The following is a 22,763-nucleotide window of genomic DNA, read 5'->3' as shown; positions in this document are numbered from 1 at the left end:
AAAAAAATAAAATGAGCGTTCAACGCTCCTGAACCGACTATGGAGCGAAAGCATTAGCTGCAGGAGACCGAGCGTTCTTCTTCCACAGACACGGCACACAGCGACGAGCTTTTAGACCTGGCGTAGCATTGCTTTCGCAACAAAAAAATAAAATGAGGGTTCAACGCTGCTGAGGCGACTATGGAGTGAAAGCATTAGCTGCAGGAGGCCGAGCGTTCTTCTTCTTCCACGGACACGGCACACAGCGACGAGCGGTTAGACCTGGCGTAGCATTGCTTTCCCAACAAAAAGAAAATAAAATGAGGAGGGTTCAATGCTGCTGAACCGACTATGGAGCGAAAGCATTAGCCTGCAGGAGACCGAGCGTTCGTCTTCTTCCACGGACACGGCACACAGCGACGAGCGCTTAGACCTGGCGGAATAATGCTTTCACAACAAAAAAAATTAAATTAGGAGGGTTCAATGCTGCTGAACCGACTATGGAGCGAAAGAATTAGCTGCAGGAGACCGAGCGTTCTTCTTCTTCCATTGACACGGCACACAGCGACGAGCGGTTAGACCTGGCGTAGCATTGCTTTCCCAACAAAAAAAAAATAAAATTAGGAGGGTTCAATGCTGCTGAACCGACTATGGAGCAAAGCATTAGCTGCAGGAGACCGAGCGTTCTTCTTCTTCCACGGACACGGCACACAGCGACGAGCGGTTAGACCTGGCGTATTAATGCTTTCACAACAAAAAAAATAAAATTAGGAGGGTTCAATGCTGCTGAACCGACTATGGAGCGAAAGCATTAGCTGCAGGAGACTGAGCGTTCTTCTTCTTCCACGGACACGGCACACAGGGACGAGCGGTTAGACCTGGCGTATTATTGCTTTCACAACAAAAAAAAAATAAAATGAGGAGGGTTCAATGCTGCTGAACCGACTATGGAGCGAAAGCATTAGCTGCAGGAGACCGAGCGTTCGTCTTCTTCCACGGACACGGCACACAGCGACGAGCGGTTAGACCTGGCGTATTAATGCTTTCACAACAAAAAAAATAAAATTAGGAGGGTTCAATGCTGCTGAACAGACTATGGAGCGAAAGCATTAGCTGCAGGAGACCGAGCGTTCTTCTTCTTCCACGGACACGGCACACAGCGACGAGCGGTTAGACCTGGCGTAGCATTGCTTTCCCAACAAAAAAAAAATAAAATGAGCATTGAACGCTCCTGAAGCGACTATGGAGCGAAAGCATTAGCTGCAGGAGACCGAGCGTTCGTCATCTTCCACGGACACGGCACACAGCGACGAGCGGTTAGACCTGGCGTATTAATGCTTTCACAACAAAAAAAAATAAAATTAGGAGGGTTCAATGCTGCTGAACAGACTATGGAGCGAAAGCATTAGCTGCAGGAGACCGAGCGTTCTTCTTCTTCCACGGACACGGCACACAGCGACGAGCGGTTAGACCTGGCGTATTATTGCTTTCACAACAAGAAAAAAATAAAATGAGGAGGGTTCAATGCTGCTGAACCGACTATGGAGCGAAAGCATTAGCTGCAGGAGACCGAGCGTTCGTCTTCTTCTACGGACACGGCACACAGCGACGAGCGGTTAGACCTGGCGTAGCATTGCTTTCCCAACAAAAAAAAATAAAATGAGGAGGGTTCAATGCTGCTGAACCAACTATGGAGCGAAAGCATTAGCTGCAGGAGACCGAGCGTTCTTCTTCTTCCACGGACACGGCACACAGCGACGAGCGGTTGGACCTGGCGTAGCATTGCTTTCCCAACAAAAAAAAATAAAATGAGCGTTCAACACTCCTGAACCGACTATGGAGCGAAAGCATTAGCTGCAGGAGACCGAGCGTTCTTCTTCTTCCACGGACACGGCACACAGCGACGAGCGGTTAGACCTGGCGTAGCATTGCTTTCCCAACAAAAAAAAATAAAATTAGGAGGGTTCAATGCTGCTGAACCGACTATGGAGCGAAAGCATTAGCTGCAGGAGACCGAGCGTTCTTCTTCTTCCACGGACACGGCACACAGCGACGAGCGGTTAGACCTGGCGTAGCCTTGCTTTCCCAACAAAAAAAAAATAAAATGAGCGTTCAACGCTCCTGAACCGACTATGGAGCGAAAGCATTAGCTGCAGGAGACCTAGCGTTCTTCTTCTTCCACGGACACGGCACACAGTGACGAGCGGTTAGACCTGGCATAACATTGCTTTCCCAACAAAAAAAAAATAAAATGAGGAGGGTTCAATGCTGCTGAACCGACTATGGAGCGAAAGCATTAGCTGCAGGAGACTGAGCGTTCTTCTTCCACGGACACGGCACACAGCGACGAGGGTTAGACCTGGCGTAGCATTGCTTTCCCAACAACAAAAAAATAAAATGAGGAGGGTTCAATGCTGCTGAACCGACTATGGAGCGAAAGCATTAGCTGCAGGAGACCGAGCGTTCTTCTTCTTCCACGGACACGGCACACAGCGACGAGCGGTTAGACCTGGCGTATTAATGTTTTCACAACAAAAAAAAAATAAAATTAGGAGGGTTCAATGCTGCTGAACCGACTATGGAGCGAAAGCATGAGCTGCAGGAGACCGAGCGTTCTTCTTCTTCCACGGACACGGCACACAGCGACGAGCGGTTAGACCTGGCGTATTATTGCTTTCACAACAAAAAAAAAAATAAAATGAGGAGGGTTCAATGCTGCTGAACCGACTATGGAGCGAAAGCATTAGCCTGCAGGAGACCGAGCGTTCGTCTTCTTCCACGGACACGGCACACAGCGACGAGCGCTTAGACCTGGCGGAATAATGCTTTCACAACAAAAAAATTAAATTAGGAGGGTTCAATGCTGCTGAACCGACTATGGAGCGAAAGAATTAGCTGCAGGAGACCGAGCGTTCTTCTTCCACGGACACGGCACACAGCGACGAGCGGTTATACCTGGCGTAGCATTGCTTTCCCAACAAAAAAAAATAAAATGAGCGTTCAACGCTCCTGAACCGACTATGGAGCGAAAGCATTAGCTGCAGGAGACCGAGCGTTCTTCTTCCACAGACACGGCACACAGCGACGAGCTTTTAGACCTGGCGTAGCATTGCTTTCGCAACAAAAAAATAAAATGAGGGTTCAACGCTGCTGAGGCGACTATGGAGTGAAAGCATTAGCTGCAGGAGGCCGAGCGTTCTTCTTCTTCCACGGACACGGCACACAGCGACGAGCGGTTAGACCTGGCGTAGCATTGCTTTCCCAACAAAAAAAAATAAAATGAGGAGGGTTCAATGCTGCTGAACCGACTATGGAGCGAAAGCATTAGCTGCAGGAGGCCGAGCGTTCTTCTTCTTCCACGGACACGGCACACAGCGACGAGCGGTTAGACCTGGCGTAGCATTGCTTTCCCAACAAAAAAAAATAAAATGAGGAGGGTTCAATGCTGCTGAACCGACTATGGAGCGAAAGCATTAGCTGCAGGAGACCGAGTGTTCTTCTTCTTCCACGGACATGGCACACAGCGACGAGCGGTTAGACCTGGCGTATTAATGCTTTCACAACAAAAAAAAATAAAATTAGGAGGGTTCAATGCTGCTGAACCGACTATGGAGCGAAAGCATTAGCTGCTGGAGACCGAGCGTTCTTCTTCCACGGACACGGCACACAGCGACGAGCGGTTAGACCTGGCATATTATTGATTTCACAACAAAAAAAAAATAAAATGAGGAGGGTTCAATGCTGCTGAACCGACTATGGCGCGAAAGCATTAGCTGCAGGAGACCGAGCGTTCTTCTTCTTCCACGGACACGGCACACAGCGACGAGCGGTTAGACCTGGCGTATTATTGCTTTCACAACAACAAAAAAATAAAATGAGCGTTCAACGCTCCTGAACCGACTATGGAGCGAAAGCATTAGCTGCAGGAGACCGAGCGTTCTTCTTCTTCCACGGACACGGCAGACAGCGACGAGCGGTTAGACCTGGCGTAGCATTGCTTTCCCAACAAAAAAAAAATAAAATGAGGAGGGTTCAATGCTGCTGAACCGACTATGGAGCGAAAGCATTAGCTGCAGGAGACCGAGTGTTCTTCTTCTTCCACGGACATGGCACACAGCGACGAGCGGTTAGACCTGGCGTATTAATGCTTTCACAACAAAAAAAAATAAAATTAGGAGGGTTCAATGCTGCTGAACCGACTATGGAGCGAAAGCATTAGCTGCAGGAGACCGAGCGTTCTTCTTCCACGGACACGGCACACAGCGACGAGCGGTTAGACCTGGCATATTATTGATTTCACAACAAAAAAAAAATAAAATGAGGAGGGTTCAATGCTGCTGAACCGACTATGGACCGAAAGCATTAGCTGCAGGAGACCGAGCGTTCTTCTTCTTCCACGGACACGGCACACAGCGACGAGCGGTTAGACCTGGCGTATTATTGCTTTCACAACAACAAAAAAATAAAATGAGCGTTCAACGCTCCTGAACCGACTATGGAGCGAAAGCATTAGCTGCAGGAGACCGAGCGTTCTTCTTCTTCCACGGACACGGCAGACAGCGACGAGCGGTTAGACCTGGCGTAGCATTGCTTTCCCAACAAAAAAAAATAAAATGAGGAGGGTTCAATGCTGCTGAACCGACTATGGAGCGAAAGCATTAGCTGCAGGAGACTGAGCGTTCTTCTTCCACGGACACGGCACACAGCGACGAGGGTTAGACCTGGCGTAGCATTGCTTTCCCAACAACAAAAAAATAAAATGAGGAGGGTTCAATGCTGCTGAACCGACTATGGAGCGAAAGCATTAGCTGCAGGAGACCGAGCGTTCTTCTTCCACGGACACGGCACACAGCGACGAGCGGTTAGACCTGGCGTAGCATTGCTTTCCCAACAAAAAAAAAATAAAATGAGCGTTCAACGCTCCTGAACCGACTATAGAGCGAAAGCATTAGCTGCAGGAGACCGAGCGTTCTTCTTCCACAGACACGGCACACAGCGACGAGCTTTTAGACCTTTCGTAGCATTGCTTTCGCAACAAAAAAATAAAATGAGGGTTCAACGCTGCTGAGGCGACTATGGAGTGAAAGCATTAGCTGCAGGAGGCCGAGCGTTCTTCTTCTTCCACGGACACGGCACACAGCGACGAGCGGTTAGACCTGGCGTAGCATTGCTTTCCCAACAAAAAAAAAATAAAATGAGGAGGGTTCAATGCTGCTGAACCGACTATGGAGCGAAAGCATTAGCCTGCAGGAGACCGAGCGTTCGTCTTCTTCCACGGACACGGCACACAGCGACGAGCGCTTAGACCTGGCGGAATAATGCTTTCACAACAAAAAAAATTAAATTAGGAGGGTTCAATGCTGCTGAACCGACTATGGAGCGAAAGAATTAGCTGCAGGAGACCGAGCGTTCTTCTTCTTCCATTGACACGGCACACAGCGACGAGCGGTTAGACCTGGCGTAGCATTGCTTTCCCAACAAAAAAAAAATAAAATTAGGAGGGTTCAATGCTGCTGAACCGACTATGGAGCAAAGCATTAGCTGCAGGAGACCGAGCGTTCTTCTTCTTCCACGGACACGGCACACAGCGACGAGCGGTTAGACCTGGCGTATTAATGCTTTCACAACAAAAAAAAATAAAATTAGGAGGGTTCAATGCTGCTGAACCGACTATGGAGCGAAAGCATTAGCTGCAGGAGACTGAGCGTTCTTCTTCTTCCACGGACACGGAACACAGGGACGAGCGGTTAGACCTGGCGTATTATTGCTTTCACAACAAAAAAAAAATAAAATGAGGAGGGTTCAATGCTGCTGAACCGACTATGGAGCGAAAGCATTAGCTGCAGGAGACCGAGCGTTCGTCTTCTTCCACGGACACGGCACACAGCGACGAGCGGTTAGACCTGGCGTATTAATGCTTTCACAACAAAAAAAATAAAATTAGGAGGGTTCAATGCTGCTGAACAGACTATGGAGCGAAAGCATTAGCTGCAGGAGACCGAGCGTTCTTCTTCTTCCACGGACACGGCACACAGCGACGAGCGGTTAGACCTGGCGTAGCATTGCTTTCCCAACAAAAAAAAATAAAATGAGCATTGAACGCTCCTGAAGCGACTATGGAGCGAAAGCATTAGCTGCAGGAGACCGAGCGTTCGTCATCTTCCACGGACACGGCACACAGCGACGAGCGGTTAGACCTGGCGTATTAATGCTTTCACAACAACAAAAAAATAAAATTAGGAGGGTTCAATGCTGCTGAACAGACTATGGAGCGAAAGCATTAGCTGCAGGAGACCGAGCGTTCTTCTTCTTCCACGGACACGGCACACAGCGACGAGCGGTTAGACCTGGCGTATTATTGCTTTCACAACAACAAAAAAATAAAATGAGGAGGGTTCAATGCTGCTGAACCGACTATGGAGCGAAAGCATTAGCTGCAGGAGACCGAGCGTTCGTCTTCTTCTACGGACACGGCACACAGCGACGAGCGGTTAGACCTGGCGTAGCATTGCTTTCCCAACAAAAAAAAATAAAATGAGGAGGGTTCAATGCTGCTGAACCAACTATGGAGCGAAAGCATTAGCTGCAGGAGACCGAGCGTTCTTCTTCTTCCACGGACACGGCACACAGCGACGAGCGGTTGGACCTGGCGTAGCATTGCTTTCCCAACAAAAAAAAAATAAAATGAGCGTTCAACACTCCTGAACCGACTATGGAGCGAAAGCATTAGCTGCAGGAGACCGAGCGTTCTTCTTCTTCCACGGACACGGCACACAGCGACGAGCGGTTAGACCTGGCGTAGCATTGCTTTCCCAACAAAAAAAATAAAATTAGGAGGGTTCAATGCTGCTGAACCGACTATGGAGCGAAAGCATTAGCTGCAGGAGACCGAGCGTTCTTCTTCTTCCACGGACACGGCACACAGCGACGAGCGGTTAGACCTGGCGTAGCCTTGCTTTCCCAACAAAAAAAAAAGAAAATGAGCGTTCAACGCTCCTGAACCGACTATGGAGCGAAAGCATTAGCTGCAGGAGACCTAGCGTTCTTCTTCTTCCACGGACACGGCACACAGTGACGAGCGGTTAGACCTGGCATAACATTGCTTTCCCAACAAAAAAAAATAAAATGAGGAGGGTTCAATGCTGCTGAACCGACTATGGAGCGAAAGCATTAGCTGCAGGAGACTGAGCGTTCTTCTTCCACGGACACGGCACACAGCGACGAGGGTTAGACCTGGCGTAGCATTGCTTTCCCAACAACAAAAAAATAAAATGAGGAGGGTTCAATGCTGCTGAACCGACTATGGAGCGAAAGCATTAGCTGCAGGAGACCGAGCGTTCTTCTTCTTCCACGGACACGGCACACAGCGACGAGCGGTTAGACCTGGCGTATTAATGTTTTCACAACAAAAAAAAATAAAATTAGGAGGGTTCAATGCTGCTGAACCGACTATGGAGCGAAAGCATGAGCTGCAGGAGACCGAGCGTTCTTCTTCTTCCACGGACACGGCACACAGCGACGAGCGGTTAGACCTGGCGTATTATTGCTTTCACAACAAAAAAAAAATAAAATGAGGAGGGTTCAATGCTGCTGAACCGACTATGGAGCGAAAGCATTAGCCTGCAGGAGACCGAGCGTTCGTCTTCTTCCACGGACACGGCACACAGCGACGAGCGCTTAGACCTGGCGGAATAATGCTTTCACAACAAAAAAAATTAAATTAGGAGGGTTCAATGCTGCTGAACCGACTATGGAGCGAAAGAATTAGCTGCAGGAGACCGAGCGTTCTTCTTCCACGGACACGGCACACAGCGACGAGCGGTTATACCTGGCGTAGCATTGCTTTCCCAACAAAAAAAAATAAAATAAGCGTTCAACGCTCCTGAACCGACTATGGAGCGAAAGCATTAGCTGCAGGAGACCGAGCGTTCTTCTTCCACAGACACGGCACACAGCGACGAGCTTTTAGACCTGGCGTAGCATTGCTTTCGCAACAAAAAAATAAAATGAGGGTTCAACGCTGCTGAGGCGACTATGGAGTGAAAGCATTAGCTGCAGGAGGCCGAGCGTTCTTCTTCTTCCAAGGACACGGCACACAGCGACGAGCGGTTAGACCTGGCGTAGCATTGCTTTCCCAACAAAAAAAAAATAAAATGAGGAGGGTTCAATGCTGCTGAACCGACTATGGAGCGAAAGCATTAGCTGCAGGAGGCCGAGCGTTCTTCTTCTTCCACGGACACGGCACACAGCGACGAGCGGTTAGACCTGGCGTAGCATTGCTTTCCCAACAAAAAAAAAATAAAATGAGGAGGGTTCAATGCTGCTGAACCGACTATGGAGCGAAAGCATTAGCTGCAGGAGACCGAGTGTTCTTCTTCTTCCACGGACATGGCACACAGCGACGAGCGGTTAGACCTGGCGTATTAATGCTTTCACAACAAAAAAAAATAAAATTAGGAGGGTTCAATGCTGCTGAACCGACTATGGAGCGAAAGCATTAGCTGCTGGAGACCGAGCGTTCTTCTTCCACGGACACGGCACACAGCGACGAGCGGTTAGACCTGGCATATTATTGATTTCACAACAAAAAAAAAAATAAAATGAGGAGGGTTCAATGCTGCTGAACCGACTATGGAGCGAAAGCATTAGCTGCAGGAGACCGAGCGTTCTTCTTCTTCCACGGACACGGCACACAGCGACGAGCGGTTAGACCTGGCGTATTGCTTTCACAACAACAAAAAAATAAAATGAGCGTTCAACGCTCCTGAACCGACTATGGAGCGAAAGCATTAGCTGCAGGAGACCGAGCGTTCTTCTTCTTCCACGGACACGGCAGACAGCGACGAGCGGTTAGACCTGGCGTAGCATTGCTTTCCCAAAAAAAAAAAAATAAAATGAGGAGGGTTCAATGCTGCTGAACCGACTATGGAGCGAAAGCATTAGCTGCAGGAGACTGAGCGTTCTTCTTCCACGGACACGGCACACAGCGACGAGGGTTAGACCTGGCGTAGCATTGCTTTCCCAACAACAAAAAAATAAAATGAGGAGGGTTCAATGCTGCTGAACCGACTATGGAGCGAAAGCATTAGCTGCAGGAGACCGAGCGTTCTTCTTCTTCCACGGACACGGCACACAGCGACGAGCGGTTAGACCTGGCGTATTAATGTTTTCACAACAAAAAAATTAAAATTAGGAGGGTTCAATGCTGCTGAACCGACTATGGAGCGAAAGCATGAGCTGCAGGAGACCGAGCGTTCTTCTTCTTCCACGGACACGGCACACAGCGACGAGCGGTTAGACCTGGCATATTATTGCTTTCACAACAAAAAAAAAATAAAATGAGGAGGGTTCAATGCTGCTGAACCGACTATGGAGCGAAAGCATTAGCCTGCAGGAGACCGAGCGTTCGTCTTCTTCCACGGACACGTCACACAGCGACGAGCGCTTAGACCTGGCGGAATAATGCTTTCACAACAAAAAAAAATTAAATTAGGAGGGTTCAATGCTGCTGAACCCACTATGGAGCGAAAGAATTAGCTGCAGGAGACCGAGCGTTCTTCTTCCACGGACACGGCACACAGCGACGAGCGGTTATACCTGGCGTAGCATTGCTTTCCCAACAAAAAAAAATAAAATGAGCGTTCAACGCTCCTGAACCGACTATGGAGCGAAAGCATTAGCTGCAGGAGACCGAGCGTTCTTCTTCCACAGACACGGCACACAGCGACGAGCTTTTAGACCTGGCGTAGCATTGCTTTCGCAACAAAAAATAAAATGAGGGTTCAACGCTGCTGAGGCGACTATGGAGTGAAAGCATTAGCTGCAGGAGGCCGAGCGTTCTTCTTCTTCCACGGACACGGCACAGAGCGACGAGCGGTTACACCTGGCGTAGCATTGCTTTCCCAACAAAAAAAAAATAAAATGAGGAGGGTTCAATGCTGCTGAACCGACTATGGAGCGAAAGCATTAGCTGCAGGAGGCCGAGCGTTCTTCTTCTTCCACGGACACGGCACACAGCGACGAGCGGTTAGACCTGGCGTAGCATTGCTTTCCCAACAAAAAAAAAATAAAATGAGGAGGGTTCAATGCTGCTGAACCGACTATGGAGCGAAAGCATTAGCTGCAGGAGACCGAGTGTTCTTCTTCTTCCACGGACATGGCACACAGCGACGAGCGGTTAGACCTGGCGTATTAATGCTTTCACAACAAAAAAAAATAAAATTAGGAGGGTTCAATGCTGCTGAACCGACTATGGAGCGAAAGCATTAGCTGCAGGAGACCGAGCGTTCTTCTTCCACGGACACGGCACACAGCGACGAGCGGTTAGACCTGGCATATTATTGATTTCACAACAAAAAAAAAATAAAATGAGGAGGGTTCAATGCTGCTGAACCGACTATGGAGCGAAAGCATTAGCTGCAGGAGACCGAGCGTTCTTCTTCTTCCACGGACACGGCACACAGCGACGAGCGGTTAGACCTGGCGTATTATTGCTTTCACAACAACAAAAAAATAAAATGAGCGTTCAACGCTCCTGAACCGACTATGGAGCGAAAGCATTAGCTGCAGGAGACCGAGCGTTCTTCTTCTTCCACGGACACGGCAGACAGCGACGAGCGGTTAGACCTGGCGTAGCATTGCTTTCCCAACAAAAAAAAAATAAAATGAGGAGGGTTCAATGCTGCTGAACAGACTATGGAGCGAAAGCATTAGCTACAGGAGACCGAGCGTTCTTCTTCTTCCACAGACACGGCACACAGCGACGAGCGGTTAGACCTGGCGTAGCATTGCTTTCCGAACAAAAAAAAAATAAAATGAGCGTTCAACGCTCCTGAACCGACTATGGAGCGAAAGCATTAGCTGCAGGAGACCGAGCGTTCTTCTTCTTCCACGGACACGGCACACAGCGACGAGCGGTTAGACCTGGCGTAGCATTGCTTTCCCAACAAAAAAAAATAAAATGAGGAGGGTTCAATGCTGCTGAACCGACTATGGAGCGAAAGCATTAGCTGCAGGAGACCGAGCGCTCTTCTTCTTCCACGGACACGGCACACAGCGACGAGCGGTTAGACCTGGCGTAGCATTGCTTTCCCAACAAAAAATAAAATGAGCGTTCAACGCTCCTGAACCGACTATGGAGCGAAAGCATTAGCTGCAGGAGACCGAGCGTTCTTCTTCCACAGACACGGCACACAGCGACGAGCTTTTAGACCTGGCGTAGCATTGCTTTCGCAACAAAAAAATAAAATGAGGGTTCAACGCTACTGAGGCGACTATGGAGTGAAAGCATTAGCTGCAGGAGGCCGAGCGTTCTTCTTCTTGCACGGACACGGCACACAGCGACGAGCGGTTAGACATGGCGTAGCATTGCTTTCCCAACAAAAAAAAATAAAATGAGGAGGGTTCAATGCTGCTGAACCGACTATGGAGCGAAAGCATTAGCTGCAGGAGGCCGAGCGTTCTTCTTCTTCCACGGACACGGCACACAGCGACGAGCGGTTAGACCTGGCGTAGCATTGCTTTCCCAACAAAAAAAAAATAAAATGAGGAGGGTTCAATGCTGCTGAACCGACTATGGAGCGAAAGCATTAGCTGCAGGAGACCGAGTGTTCTTCTTCTTCCACGGACATGGCACACAGCGACGAGCGGTTAGACCTGGCGTATTAATGCTTTCACAACAAAAAAAAAATAAAATTAGGAGGGTTCAATGCTGCTGAACCGACTATGGAGCGAAAGCATTAGCTGCAGGAGACCGAGCGTTCTTCTTCTTCCACGGAAACGGCACACAGCGACGAGCGGTTAGACCTGGCGTATTAATGCTTTCACAACAACAAAAAATAAAATGAGGAGGGTTCAATGCTGCTGAACCGACTATGGAGCGAAAGCATTAGCTGCAGGAGACCGAGCGTTCTTCTTCTTCCACGGACACGGCACACAGCGACGAGCGGTTAGACCTGGCATATTATTGATTTCACAACAAAAAAAAATAAAATGAGGAGGGTTCAATGCTGCTGAACCGACTATGGAGCGAAAGCATTAGCTGCAGGAGACCGAGCGTTCTTCTTCTTCCACGGACACGGCACACAGCGACGAGCGGTTAGACCTGTCGTATTATTGCTTTCACAACAACAAAAAAATAAAATGAGCGTTCAACGCTCCTGAACCGACTATGGAGCGAAAGCATTAGCTGCAGGAGACCGAGCGTTCTTCTTCTTCCACGGACACGGCAGACAGCGACGAGCGGTTAGACCTGGTGTAGCATTGCTTTCCCAACAAAAAAAAATAAAATGAGGAGGGTTCAATGCTGCTGAACCGACTATGGAGCGAAAGCATTAGCTACAGGAGACCGAGCGTTCTTCTTCTTCCACAGACACGGCACACAGCGACGAGCGGTTAGACCTGGCGTAGCATTGCTTTCCCAACAAAAAAAAAATAAAATGAGCGTTCAACGCTCCTGAACCGACTATGGAGCGAAAGCATTAGCTGCAGGAGACCGAGCGTTCTTCTTCTTCCACGGACACGGCACACAGCGACGAGCTGTTAGACCTGGCGTAGCATTGCTTTCCCAACAAAAAAAAAATAAAATGAGGAGGTTTCAATGCTGCTGAACCGACTATGGAGCGAAAGCATTAGCTGCAGGAGACCGAGCGTTCTTCTTCTTACACGGACACGGCACACAGCGACGAGCGGTTAGACCTGGAGTAGCATTGCTTTCCCAACAAAAAAAAAATAAAATGAGCGTTCAACGCTCCTGAACCGACTATGGAGCGAAAGCATTAGCTGCAGGAGACCGAGCGTTCTTCTTCTTCCACGGACACGGCACACAGCGACGAGCGGTTAGACCTGGCGTAGCATTGCTTTCCCAACAAAAAAAAAAAATAAAATGAGGAGGGTTCAATGCTGCTGAACCGACTATGGAGCGAAAGCATTAGCTGCAGGAGACCGAGCGTTCTTCTTCTTCCACGGACACGGCACACAGCGACGAGCGGTTAGACCTGGCGTAGCATTGCTTTCCAAACAAAAAAAAAGTAAAATGAGGAGGGTTCAATGCTACTGAACCGACTATGGAGCGAAAGCATTAGCTGCAGGAGACCGAGTGTTCTTCTTCTTCCACGGACATGGCACACAGCGACGAGCGGTTAGACCTGGCGTATTAATGCTTTCACAACAAAAAAAAAATAAAATTAGGAGGGTTCAATGCTGCTGAACCGACTATGGAGCGAAAGCATTAGCTGCAGGAGACCGAGCGTTCTTCTTCTTCCACGGAAACGGCACACAGCGACGAGCGGTTAGACCTGGCGTATTAATGCTTTCACAACAACAAAAAATAAAATGAGGAGGGTTCAATGCTGCTGAACCGACTATGGAGCGAAAGCATTAGCTGCAGGAGACCGAGCGTTCTTCTTCTTCCACGGACACGGCACACAGCGACGAGCGGTTAGACCTGGCATATTATTGATTTCACAACAAAAAAAAATAAAATGAGGAGGGTTCAATGCTGCTGAACCGACTATGGAGCGAAAGCATTAGCTGCAGGAGACCGAGCGTTCTTCTTCTTCCACGGACACGGCACACAGCGACGAGCGGTTAGACCTGGCGTATTATTGCTTTCACAACAACAAAAAAATAAAATGAGCGTTCAACGCTCCTGAACCGACTATGGAGCGAAAGCATTAGCTGCAGGAGACCGAGCGTTCTTCTTCTTCCACGGACACGGCAGACAGCGACGAGCGGTTAGACCTGGCGTAGCATTGCTTTCCCAACAAAAAAAAAATAAAATGAGGAGGGTTCAATGCTGCTGAACCGACTATGGAGCGAAAGCATTAGCTACAGGAGACCGAGCGTTCTTCTTCTTCCACAGACACGGCACACAGCGACGAGCGGTTAGACCTGGCGTAGCATTGCTTTCCCAACAAAAAAAAAATAAAATGAGCGTTCAACGCTCCTGAACCGACTATGGAGCGAAAGCATTAGCTGCAGGAGACCGAGCGTTCTTCTTCTTCCACGGACACGGCACACAGCGACGAGCTGTTAGACCTGGCGTAGCATTGCTTTCCCAACAAAAAAAAAATAAAATGAGGAGGTTTCAATGCTGCTGAACCGACTATGGAGCGAAAGCATTAGCTGCAGGAGACCGAGCGTTCTTCTTCTTACACGGACACGGCACACAGCGACGAGCGGTTAGACCTGGAGTAGCATTGCTTTCCCAACAAAAAAAAAATAAAATGAGCGTTCAACGCTCCTGAACCGACTATGGAGCGAAAGCATTAGCTGCAGGAGACCGAGCGTTCTTCTTCTTCCACGGACACGGCACACAGCGACGAGCGGTTAGACCTGGCGTAGCATTGCTTTCCCAACAAAAAAAAAAATAAAATGAGGAGGGTTCAATGCTGCTGAACCGACTATGGAGCGAAAGCATTAGCTGCAGGAGACCGAGCGTTCTTCTTCTTCCACGGACACGGCACACAGCGACGAGCGGTTAGACCTGGCGTAGCATTGCTTTCCAAACAAAAAAAAAGTAAAATGAGGAGGGTTCAATGCTACTGAACCGACTATGGAGCGAAAGCATTAGCTGCAGGAGACCGAGCGTTCTTCTTCTTCCACGGACACGGCACACAGCGACGAGCGGTTAGACCTGGCGTAGCATTGCTTTCCCAACAAAAAAAAAATTAAATTAGGAGGGTTCAATGCCGCTGAACCGACTATGGAGCGAAAGCATTAGCTGCAGGAGACCGAGCGTTCTTCTTCTTCCACGGACACGGCACACAGCGACGAGCGGTTAGACCTGGCGTAGCATTGCTTTCCCAACAAAAAAAAATAAAATGAGGGTTCAACGCTGCTGAACCGACTATGGAGCGAAAGCATTAGCTGCAGGAGACCGAGCGTTCTTCTTCCACGGACACGGCACACAGCGACGAGCGGTTAGACCTGGCATAGCATTGCTTTCCCAACAAAAAAAAAATAAAATGAGCGTTCAACTCTCCTGAACCGACTATGGAGCGAAAGCATTAGCTGCAGGAGACCGACCGTTCTTCTTCTTCCACGGACACGGCACACAGCGACGAGCGGTTAGACCTGGCGTAGCACTGCTTTCCCAACAAAAAAAAAATTAAATTAGGATGGTTCAATGCTGCTGAACCGACTATGGAGCGAAAGCATTAGCTGCAGGAGACCGAGCGTTCTTCTTCTTCCACGGACACGGCACACAGCGACGAGCGGTTAGACCTGGCGTAGCATTGCTTTCCCAACAAAAAAAAATAAAATGAGCGTTCAACGCTCCTGAACCGACTATTGAGCGAAAGCATTAGCTGCAGGAGACCGAGCGTTCTTCTTCTTCCACAGACACGGCACACAGCGACGAGCTTTTAGACCTGGCGTAGCATTGCTTTCGCAACAAAAAAATAAAATGAGGGTTCAACGCTGCTGAACCGACTATGGAGCGAAAGCATTAGCTGCAGGAGACCGAGCGCTCTTCTTCCACGGACACGGCACACAGCGACGAGCTTTTAGACCTGGCGTATTATTGCTTTCACAACAAAAAAAAAATAAAATGAGGAGGGTTCAATGCTGCTGAACCTGACTATGGAGCGAAAGCATTAGCTGCAGGAGACCGAGCGTTCGTCTTCTTCCACAGACACGGCACACAGCGACGAGCGGTTAGACCTGGCGTATTAATGCTTTCACAACAAAAAAAAATAAAATTAGGAGGGTTCAATGCTGCTGAACCGACTATGGAGCGAAAGCATTAGCTGCAGGAGGCCGAGCGTTCTTCTTCTTCCACGGACACGGCACACAGCGACGAGCGGTTAGACCTGGCGTAGCATTGCTTTCCCAACAAAAAAAAAATAAAATGAGCGTTCAACGCTCCTGAACCGACTATTGAGCGAAAGCATTAGCTGCAGGAGACCGAGCGTTCTTCTTCTTCCACAGACACGGCACACAGCGACGAGCTTTTAGACCTGGCGTAGCATTGCTTTCGCAACAAAAAAATAAAATGAGGGTTCAACGCTGCTGAACCGACTATGGAGCGAAATCATTAGCTGCAGGAGACCGAGCGCTCTTCTTCCACGGACACGGCACACAGCGACGAGCTTTTAGACCTGGCGTATTATTGCTTTCACAACAAAAAAAAATAAAATGGGGAGGGTTCAATGCTGCTGAACCTGACTATGGAGCGAAAGCATTAGCTGCAGGAGACCGAGCGTTCGTCTTCTTCCACAGACACGGCACACAGCGACGAGCGGTTAGACCTGGCGTATTAATGCTTTCACAAAAAAAAAAATAAAATTAGGAGGGTTCAATGCTGCTGAACCGACTATGGAGCGAAAGCATTAGCTGCAGGAGACCGAGCGTTCTTCTTCTTCCACGGACACGGCACACAGCGACGAGCGGTTAGACCTGGCGTAGCATTGCTTTCCCAACAAAAAAAAAATAAAATGAGCGTTCAACGCTCCTGAACCGACTATTGAGCGAAAGCATTAGCTGCAGGAGACCGAGCGTTCTTCTTCCACAGACACGGCACACAGCGACGAGCTTTTAGACCTGGCGTAGCATTGCTTTCGCAACAAAAAAATAAAATGAGGGTTCAACGCTGCTGAACCGACTATGGAGCGAAAGCATTAGCTGCAGGAGACCGAGCGTTCTTCTTCCACGGACGCGGCACACAGCGACGAGCGGTTAGACCTGGCGTATTATTGCTTTCACAAAAAAAAAATAAAATTAGGAGGGTTCAATGCTGCTGAACAGACTATGGAGCGAAAGCATTAGCTGCAGGAGACCGAGCGTTCTTCTTCTTCCACGGACACGGCACACAGCGACGAGCGGTTAGACCTGGCGTAGCATTGCTTTCCCAACAAAAAAAAATAAAATGAGCATTGAACGCTCCTGAAGCGACTATGGAGCGAAAGCATTAGCTGCAGGAGACCGAGCGTTCGTCATCTTCCACGGACACGGCACACAGCGACGAGCGGTTAGACCTGGCGTATTAATGCTTTCACAACAAAAAAAAAAATAAAATTAGGAGGGTTCAATGCTGCTGAACAGACTATGGAGCGAAAGCATTAGCTGCAGGAGACCGAGCGTTCTTCTTCTTCCACGGACACGGCACACAGCGACGAGCGGTTAGACCTGGCGTATTATTGCTTTCACAACAACAAAAAAATAAAATGAGGAGGGTTCAATGCTGCTGAACCGACTATGGAGCGAAAGCATTAGCTGCAGGAGACCGAGCGTTCGTCTTCTTCTACGGACACGGCACACAGCGACGAGCGGTTAGACCTGGCGTAGCATTGCTTTCCCAACAAAAAAAAAATAAAATGAGGAGGGTTCAATGCTGCTGAACCAACTATGGAGCGAAAGCATTAGCTGCAGGAGACCGAGCGTTCTTCTTCTTCCACGGACACGGCACACAGCGACGAGCGGTTGGACCTGGCGTAGCATTGCTTTCCCAACAAAAAAAAAATAAAATGAGCGTTCAACACTCCTGAACCGACTATGGAGCGAAAGCATTAGCTGCAGGAGACCGAGCGTTCTTCTTCTTCCACGGACACGGCACACAGCGACGAGCGGTTAGACCTGGCGTATTAATGCTTTCACAACAAAAAAAATAAAATTAGGAGGGTTCAATGCTGCTGAACCGACTATGGAGCGAAAGCATTAGCTGCAGGAGACCGAGCGTTCTTCTTCTTCCACGGACACGGCACACAGCGACGAGCGGTTAGACCTGGCGTAGCCTTGCTTTCCCAACAAAAAAAAAATAAAATGAGCGTTCAACGCTCCTGAACCGACCATGGAGCGAAAGCATTAGCTGCAGGAGACCTAGCGTTCTTCTTCTTCCACGGACACGGCACACAGTGACGAGCGGTTAGACCTGGCATAACATTGCTTTCCCAACAAAAAAAAATTAAATGAGGAGGGTTCAATGCTGCTGAACCGACTATGGAGCGAAAGCATTAGCTGCAGCAGACTGAGCGTTCTTCTTCGACGGACACGGCACACAGCGACGAGGGTTAGACCTGGCGTAGCATTGCTTTCCCAACAACAAAAAAATAAAATGAGGAGGGTTCAATGCTGCTGAACCGACTATGGAGCGAAAGCATTAGCCTGCAGGAGACCGAGCGTTCGTCTTCTTCCACGGACACGGCACACAGCGACGAGCGCTTAGACCTGGCGGAATAATGCTTTCACAACAAAAAAAAATTAAATTAGGAGGGTTCAATGCTGCTGAACCGACTATGGAGCGAAAGAATTAGCTGCAGGAGACCGAGCGTTCTTCTTCCACGGACACGGCACACAGCGACGAGCGGTTATACCTGGCGTAGCATTGCTTTCCCAACAAAAAAAAATAAAATGAGCGTTCAACGCTCCTGAACCGACTATGGAGCGAAAGCATTAGCTGCAGGAGACCGAGCGTTCTTCTTCCACAGACACGGCACACAGCGACGAGCTTTTAGACCTGGCGTAGCATTGCTTTCGCAACAAAAAAATAAAATGAGGGTTCAACGCTGCTGAGGCGACTATGGAGTGAAAGCATTAGCTGCAGGAGGCCGAGCGTTCTTCTTCTTCCACGGACACGGCACACAGCGACGAGCGGTTAGACCTGGCGTAGCATTGCTTTCCCAACAAAAAAAAATAAAATGAGGAGGGTTCAATGCTGCTGAACCGACTATGGAGCGAAAGCATTAGCTGCAGGAGGCCGAGCGTTCTTCTTCTTCCACGGACACGGCACACAGCGACGAGCGGTTAGACCTGGCGTAGCATTGCTTTCCCAACAAAAAAAAATAAAATAAGGAGGGATCAATGCTGCTGAACCGACTATGGAGCGAAAGCATTAGCTGCAGGAGACCGAGTGTTCTTCTTCCACGGACATGGCACACAGCGACGAGCGGTTAGACCTGGCGTATTAATGCTTTCACAACAAAAAAAAAATAAAATTAGGAGGGTTCAATGCTGCTGAACCGACTATGGAGCGAAAGCATTAGCTGCAGGAGACCGAGCGTTCTTCTTCTTCCACGGACACGGCACACAGCGACGAGCGGTTAGACCTGGCATATTATTGATTTCACAACAAAAAAAAATAAAATGAGGAGGGTTCAATGCTGCTGAACCGACTATGGAGCGAAAGCATTAGCTGCAGGAGACCGAGCGTTCTTCTTCTTCCACGGACACGGCACACAGCGACGAGCGGTTAGACCTGGCGTATTATTGATTTCACAACAACAAAAATATAAAATGAGCGTTCAACGCTCCTGAACCGACTATGGAGCGAAAGCATTAGCTGCAGGAGACCGAGCGTTCTTCTTCTTCCACGGACACGGCAGACAGCGACGAGCGGTTAGACCTGGCGTAGCATTGCTTTCCCAACAAAAAAAAATAAATGAGGAGGGTTCAATGCTGCTGAACCGACTATGGAGCGAAAGCATTAGCTACAGGAGACCAAGCGTTCTTCTTCTTCCACAGACACGGCACACAGCGACGAGCGGTTAGACCTGGCGTAGCATTGCTTTCCCAACAACAAAAAAAATAAAATGAGCGTTCAACGCTCCTGAACCGACTATGGAGCGAAAGCATTAGCTGCAGGAGACCGAGCGTTCTTCTTCTTCCACGGACACGGCACACAGCGTCGAGCGGTTAGACCTGGCGTAGCATTGCTTTCCCAACAAAAAAAAAAATAAAATGAGGAGGGTTCAATGCTGCTGAACCGACTATGGAGCGAAAGCATTAGCTGCAGGAGACCGAGCGTTCTTCTTCTTACACGGACACGGCACACAGCGACGAGCGGTTAGACCTGGCGTAGCATTGCTTTCCCAACAAAAAAAAATAAAATGAGCGTTCAACGCTCCTGAACCGACTATGGAGCGAAAGCATTAGCTGCAGGAGACCGAGCGTTCTTCTTCTTCCACGGACACGGCACACAGCGACGAGCGGTTAGACCTGGCGTAGCATTGCTTTCCCAACAAAAAAAAAATAAAATGAGGAGGGTTCAATGCTGCTGAACCGACTATGGAGCGAAAGCATTAGCTGCAGGAGACCGAGCGTTCTTCTTCTTCCACGGACACGGCACACAGCGACGAGCGGTTAGACCTGGCGTAGCATTGCTTTCCCAACAAAAAAAAAATAAAATGAGCGTTCAACGCTCCTGAACCGACTATGGAGCGAAAGCATTAGCTGCAGGAGACCGAGCGTTCTTCTTCCACAGACACGGCACACAGCGACGAGCTTTTAGACCTGGCGTAGCATTGCTTTCGCAACAAAAAAATAAAATGAGGGTTCAACGCTGCTGAGGCGACTATGGAGTGAAAGCATTAGCTGCAGGAGGCCGAGCGTTCTTCTTCTTCCACGGACACGGCACACAGCGACGAGCGGTTAGACAAGGCGTAGCATTGCTTTCCCAACAAAAAAAAAAAATAAAATGAGGAGGGTTCAATGCTGCTGAACCGAGTATGGAGCGAAAGCATTAGCTGCAGGAGACCTAGCGTTCTTCTTCTTCCACGGACACGGCACACAGTGACGAGCGGTTAGACCTGGCATAACATTGCTTTCCCAACAAAAAAAAATTAAATGAGGAGGGTTCAATGCTGCTGAACCGACTATGGAGCGAAAGCATTAGCTGCAGCAGACTGAGCGTTCTTCTTCCACGGACACGGCACACAGCGACGAGGGTTAGACCTGGCGTAGCATTGCTTTCCCAACAACAAAAAAATAAAATGAGGAGGGTTCAATGCTGCTGAACCGACTATGGAGCGAAAGCATTAGCCTGCAGGAGACCGAGCGTTCGTCTTCTTCCACGGACACGGCACACAGCGACGAGCGCTTAGACCTGGCGGAATAATGCTTTCACAACAAAAAAAAATTAAATTAGGAGGGTTCAATGCTGCTGAACCGACTATGGAGCGAAAGAATTAGCTGCAGGAGACCGAGCGTTCTTCTTCCACGGACACGGCACACAGCGACGAGCGGTTATACCTGGCGTAGCATTGCTTTCCCAACAAAAAAAAATAAAATGAGCGTTCAACGCTCCTGAACCGACTATGGAGCGAAAGCATTAGCTGCAGGAGACCGAGCGTTCTTCTTCCACAGACACGGCACACAGCGACGAGCTTTTAGACCTGGCGTAGCATTGCTTTCGCAACAAAAAAATAAAATGAGGGTTCAACGCTGCTGAGGCGACTATGGAGTGAAAGCATTAGCTGCAGGAGGCCGAGCGTTCTTCTTCTTCCACGGACACGGCACACAGCGACGAGCGGTTAGACCTGGCGTAGCATTGCTTTCCCAACAAAAAAAAATAAAATGAGGAGGGTTCAATGCTGCTGAACCGACTATGGAGCGAAAGCATTAGCTGCAGGAGGCCGAGCGTTCTTCTTCTTCCACGGACACGGCACACAGCGACGAGCGGTTAGACCTGGCGTAGCATTGCTTTCCCAACAAAAAAAAAATAAAATAAGGAGGGATCAATGCTGCTGAACCGACTATGGAGCGAAAGCATTAGCTGCAGGAGACCGAGTGTTCTTCTTCCACGGACATGGCACACAGCGACGAGCGGTTAGACCTGGCGTATTAATGCTTTCACAACAAAAAAAAATAAAATTAGGAGGGTTCAATGCTGCTGAACCGACTATGGAGCGAAAGCATTAGCTGCAGGAGACCGAGCGTTCTTCTTCTTCCACGGACACGGCACACAGCGACGAGCGGTTAGACCTGGCATATTATTGATTTCACAACAAAAAAAAATAAAATGAGGAGGGTTCAATGCTGCTGAACCGACTATGGAGCGAAAGCATTAGCTGCAGGAGACCGAGCGTTCTTCTTCTTCCACGGACACGGCACACAGCGACGAGCGGTTAGACCTGGCGTATTATTGATTTCACAACAACAAAAATATAAAATGAGCGTTCAACGCTCCTGAACCGACTATGGAGCGAAAGCATTAGCTGCAGGAGACCGAGCGTTCTTCTTCTTCCACGGACACGGCAGACAGCGACGAGCGGTTAGACCTGGCGTAGCATTGCTTTCCCAACAAAAAAAAAAAATAAATGAGGAGGGTTCAATGCTGCTGAACCGACTATGGAGCGAAAGCATTAGCTACAGGAGACCAAGCGTTCTTCTTCTTCCACAGACACGGCACACAGCGACGAGCGGTTAGACCTGGCGTAGCATTGCTTTCCCAACAACAAAAAAAATAAAATGAGCGTTCAACGCTCCTGAACCGACTATGGAGCGAAAGCATTAGCTGCAGGAGACCGAGCGTTCTTCTTCTTCCACGGACACGGCACACAGCGTCGAGCGGTTAGACCTGGCGTAGCATTGCTTTCCCAACAAAAAAAAAATAAAATGAGGAGGGTTCAATGCTGCTGAACCGACTATGGAGCGAAAGCATTAGCTGCAGGAGACCGAGCGTTCTTCTTCTTACACGGACACGGCACACAGCGACGAGCGGTTAGACCTGGCGTAGCATTGCTTTCCCAACAAAAAAAAATAAAATGAGCGTTCAACGCTCCTGAACCGACTATGGAGCGAAAGCATTAGCTGCAGGAGACCGAGCGTTCTTCTTCTTCCACGGACACGGCACACAGCGACGAGCGGTTAGACGTGGCGTAGCATTGCTTTCCCAACAAAAAAAAAATAAAATGAGGAGGGTTCAATGCTGCTGAACCGACTATGGAGCGAAAGCATTAGCTGCAGGAGACCGAGCGTTCTTCTTCTTCCACGGACACGGCACACAGCGACGAGCGGTTAGACCTGGCGTAGCATTGCTTTCCCAACAAAAAAAAAATAAAATGAGCGTT

Source organism: Amblyomma maculatum, unplaced genomic scaffold (assembly GCF_055883805.1).
Source record: "Amblyomma maculatum isolate TAMU_Amacu unplaced genomic scaffold, ASM5588380v1 scaffold_13, whole genome shotgun sequence".
NCBI classification, from domain to species: domain Eukaryota; kingdom Metazoa; phylum Arthropoda; class Arachnida; order Ixodida; family Ixodidae; genus Amblyomma; species Amblyomma maculatum.
This window is presented reverse-complemented; position numbering follows the sequence as displayed.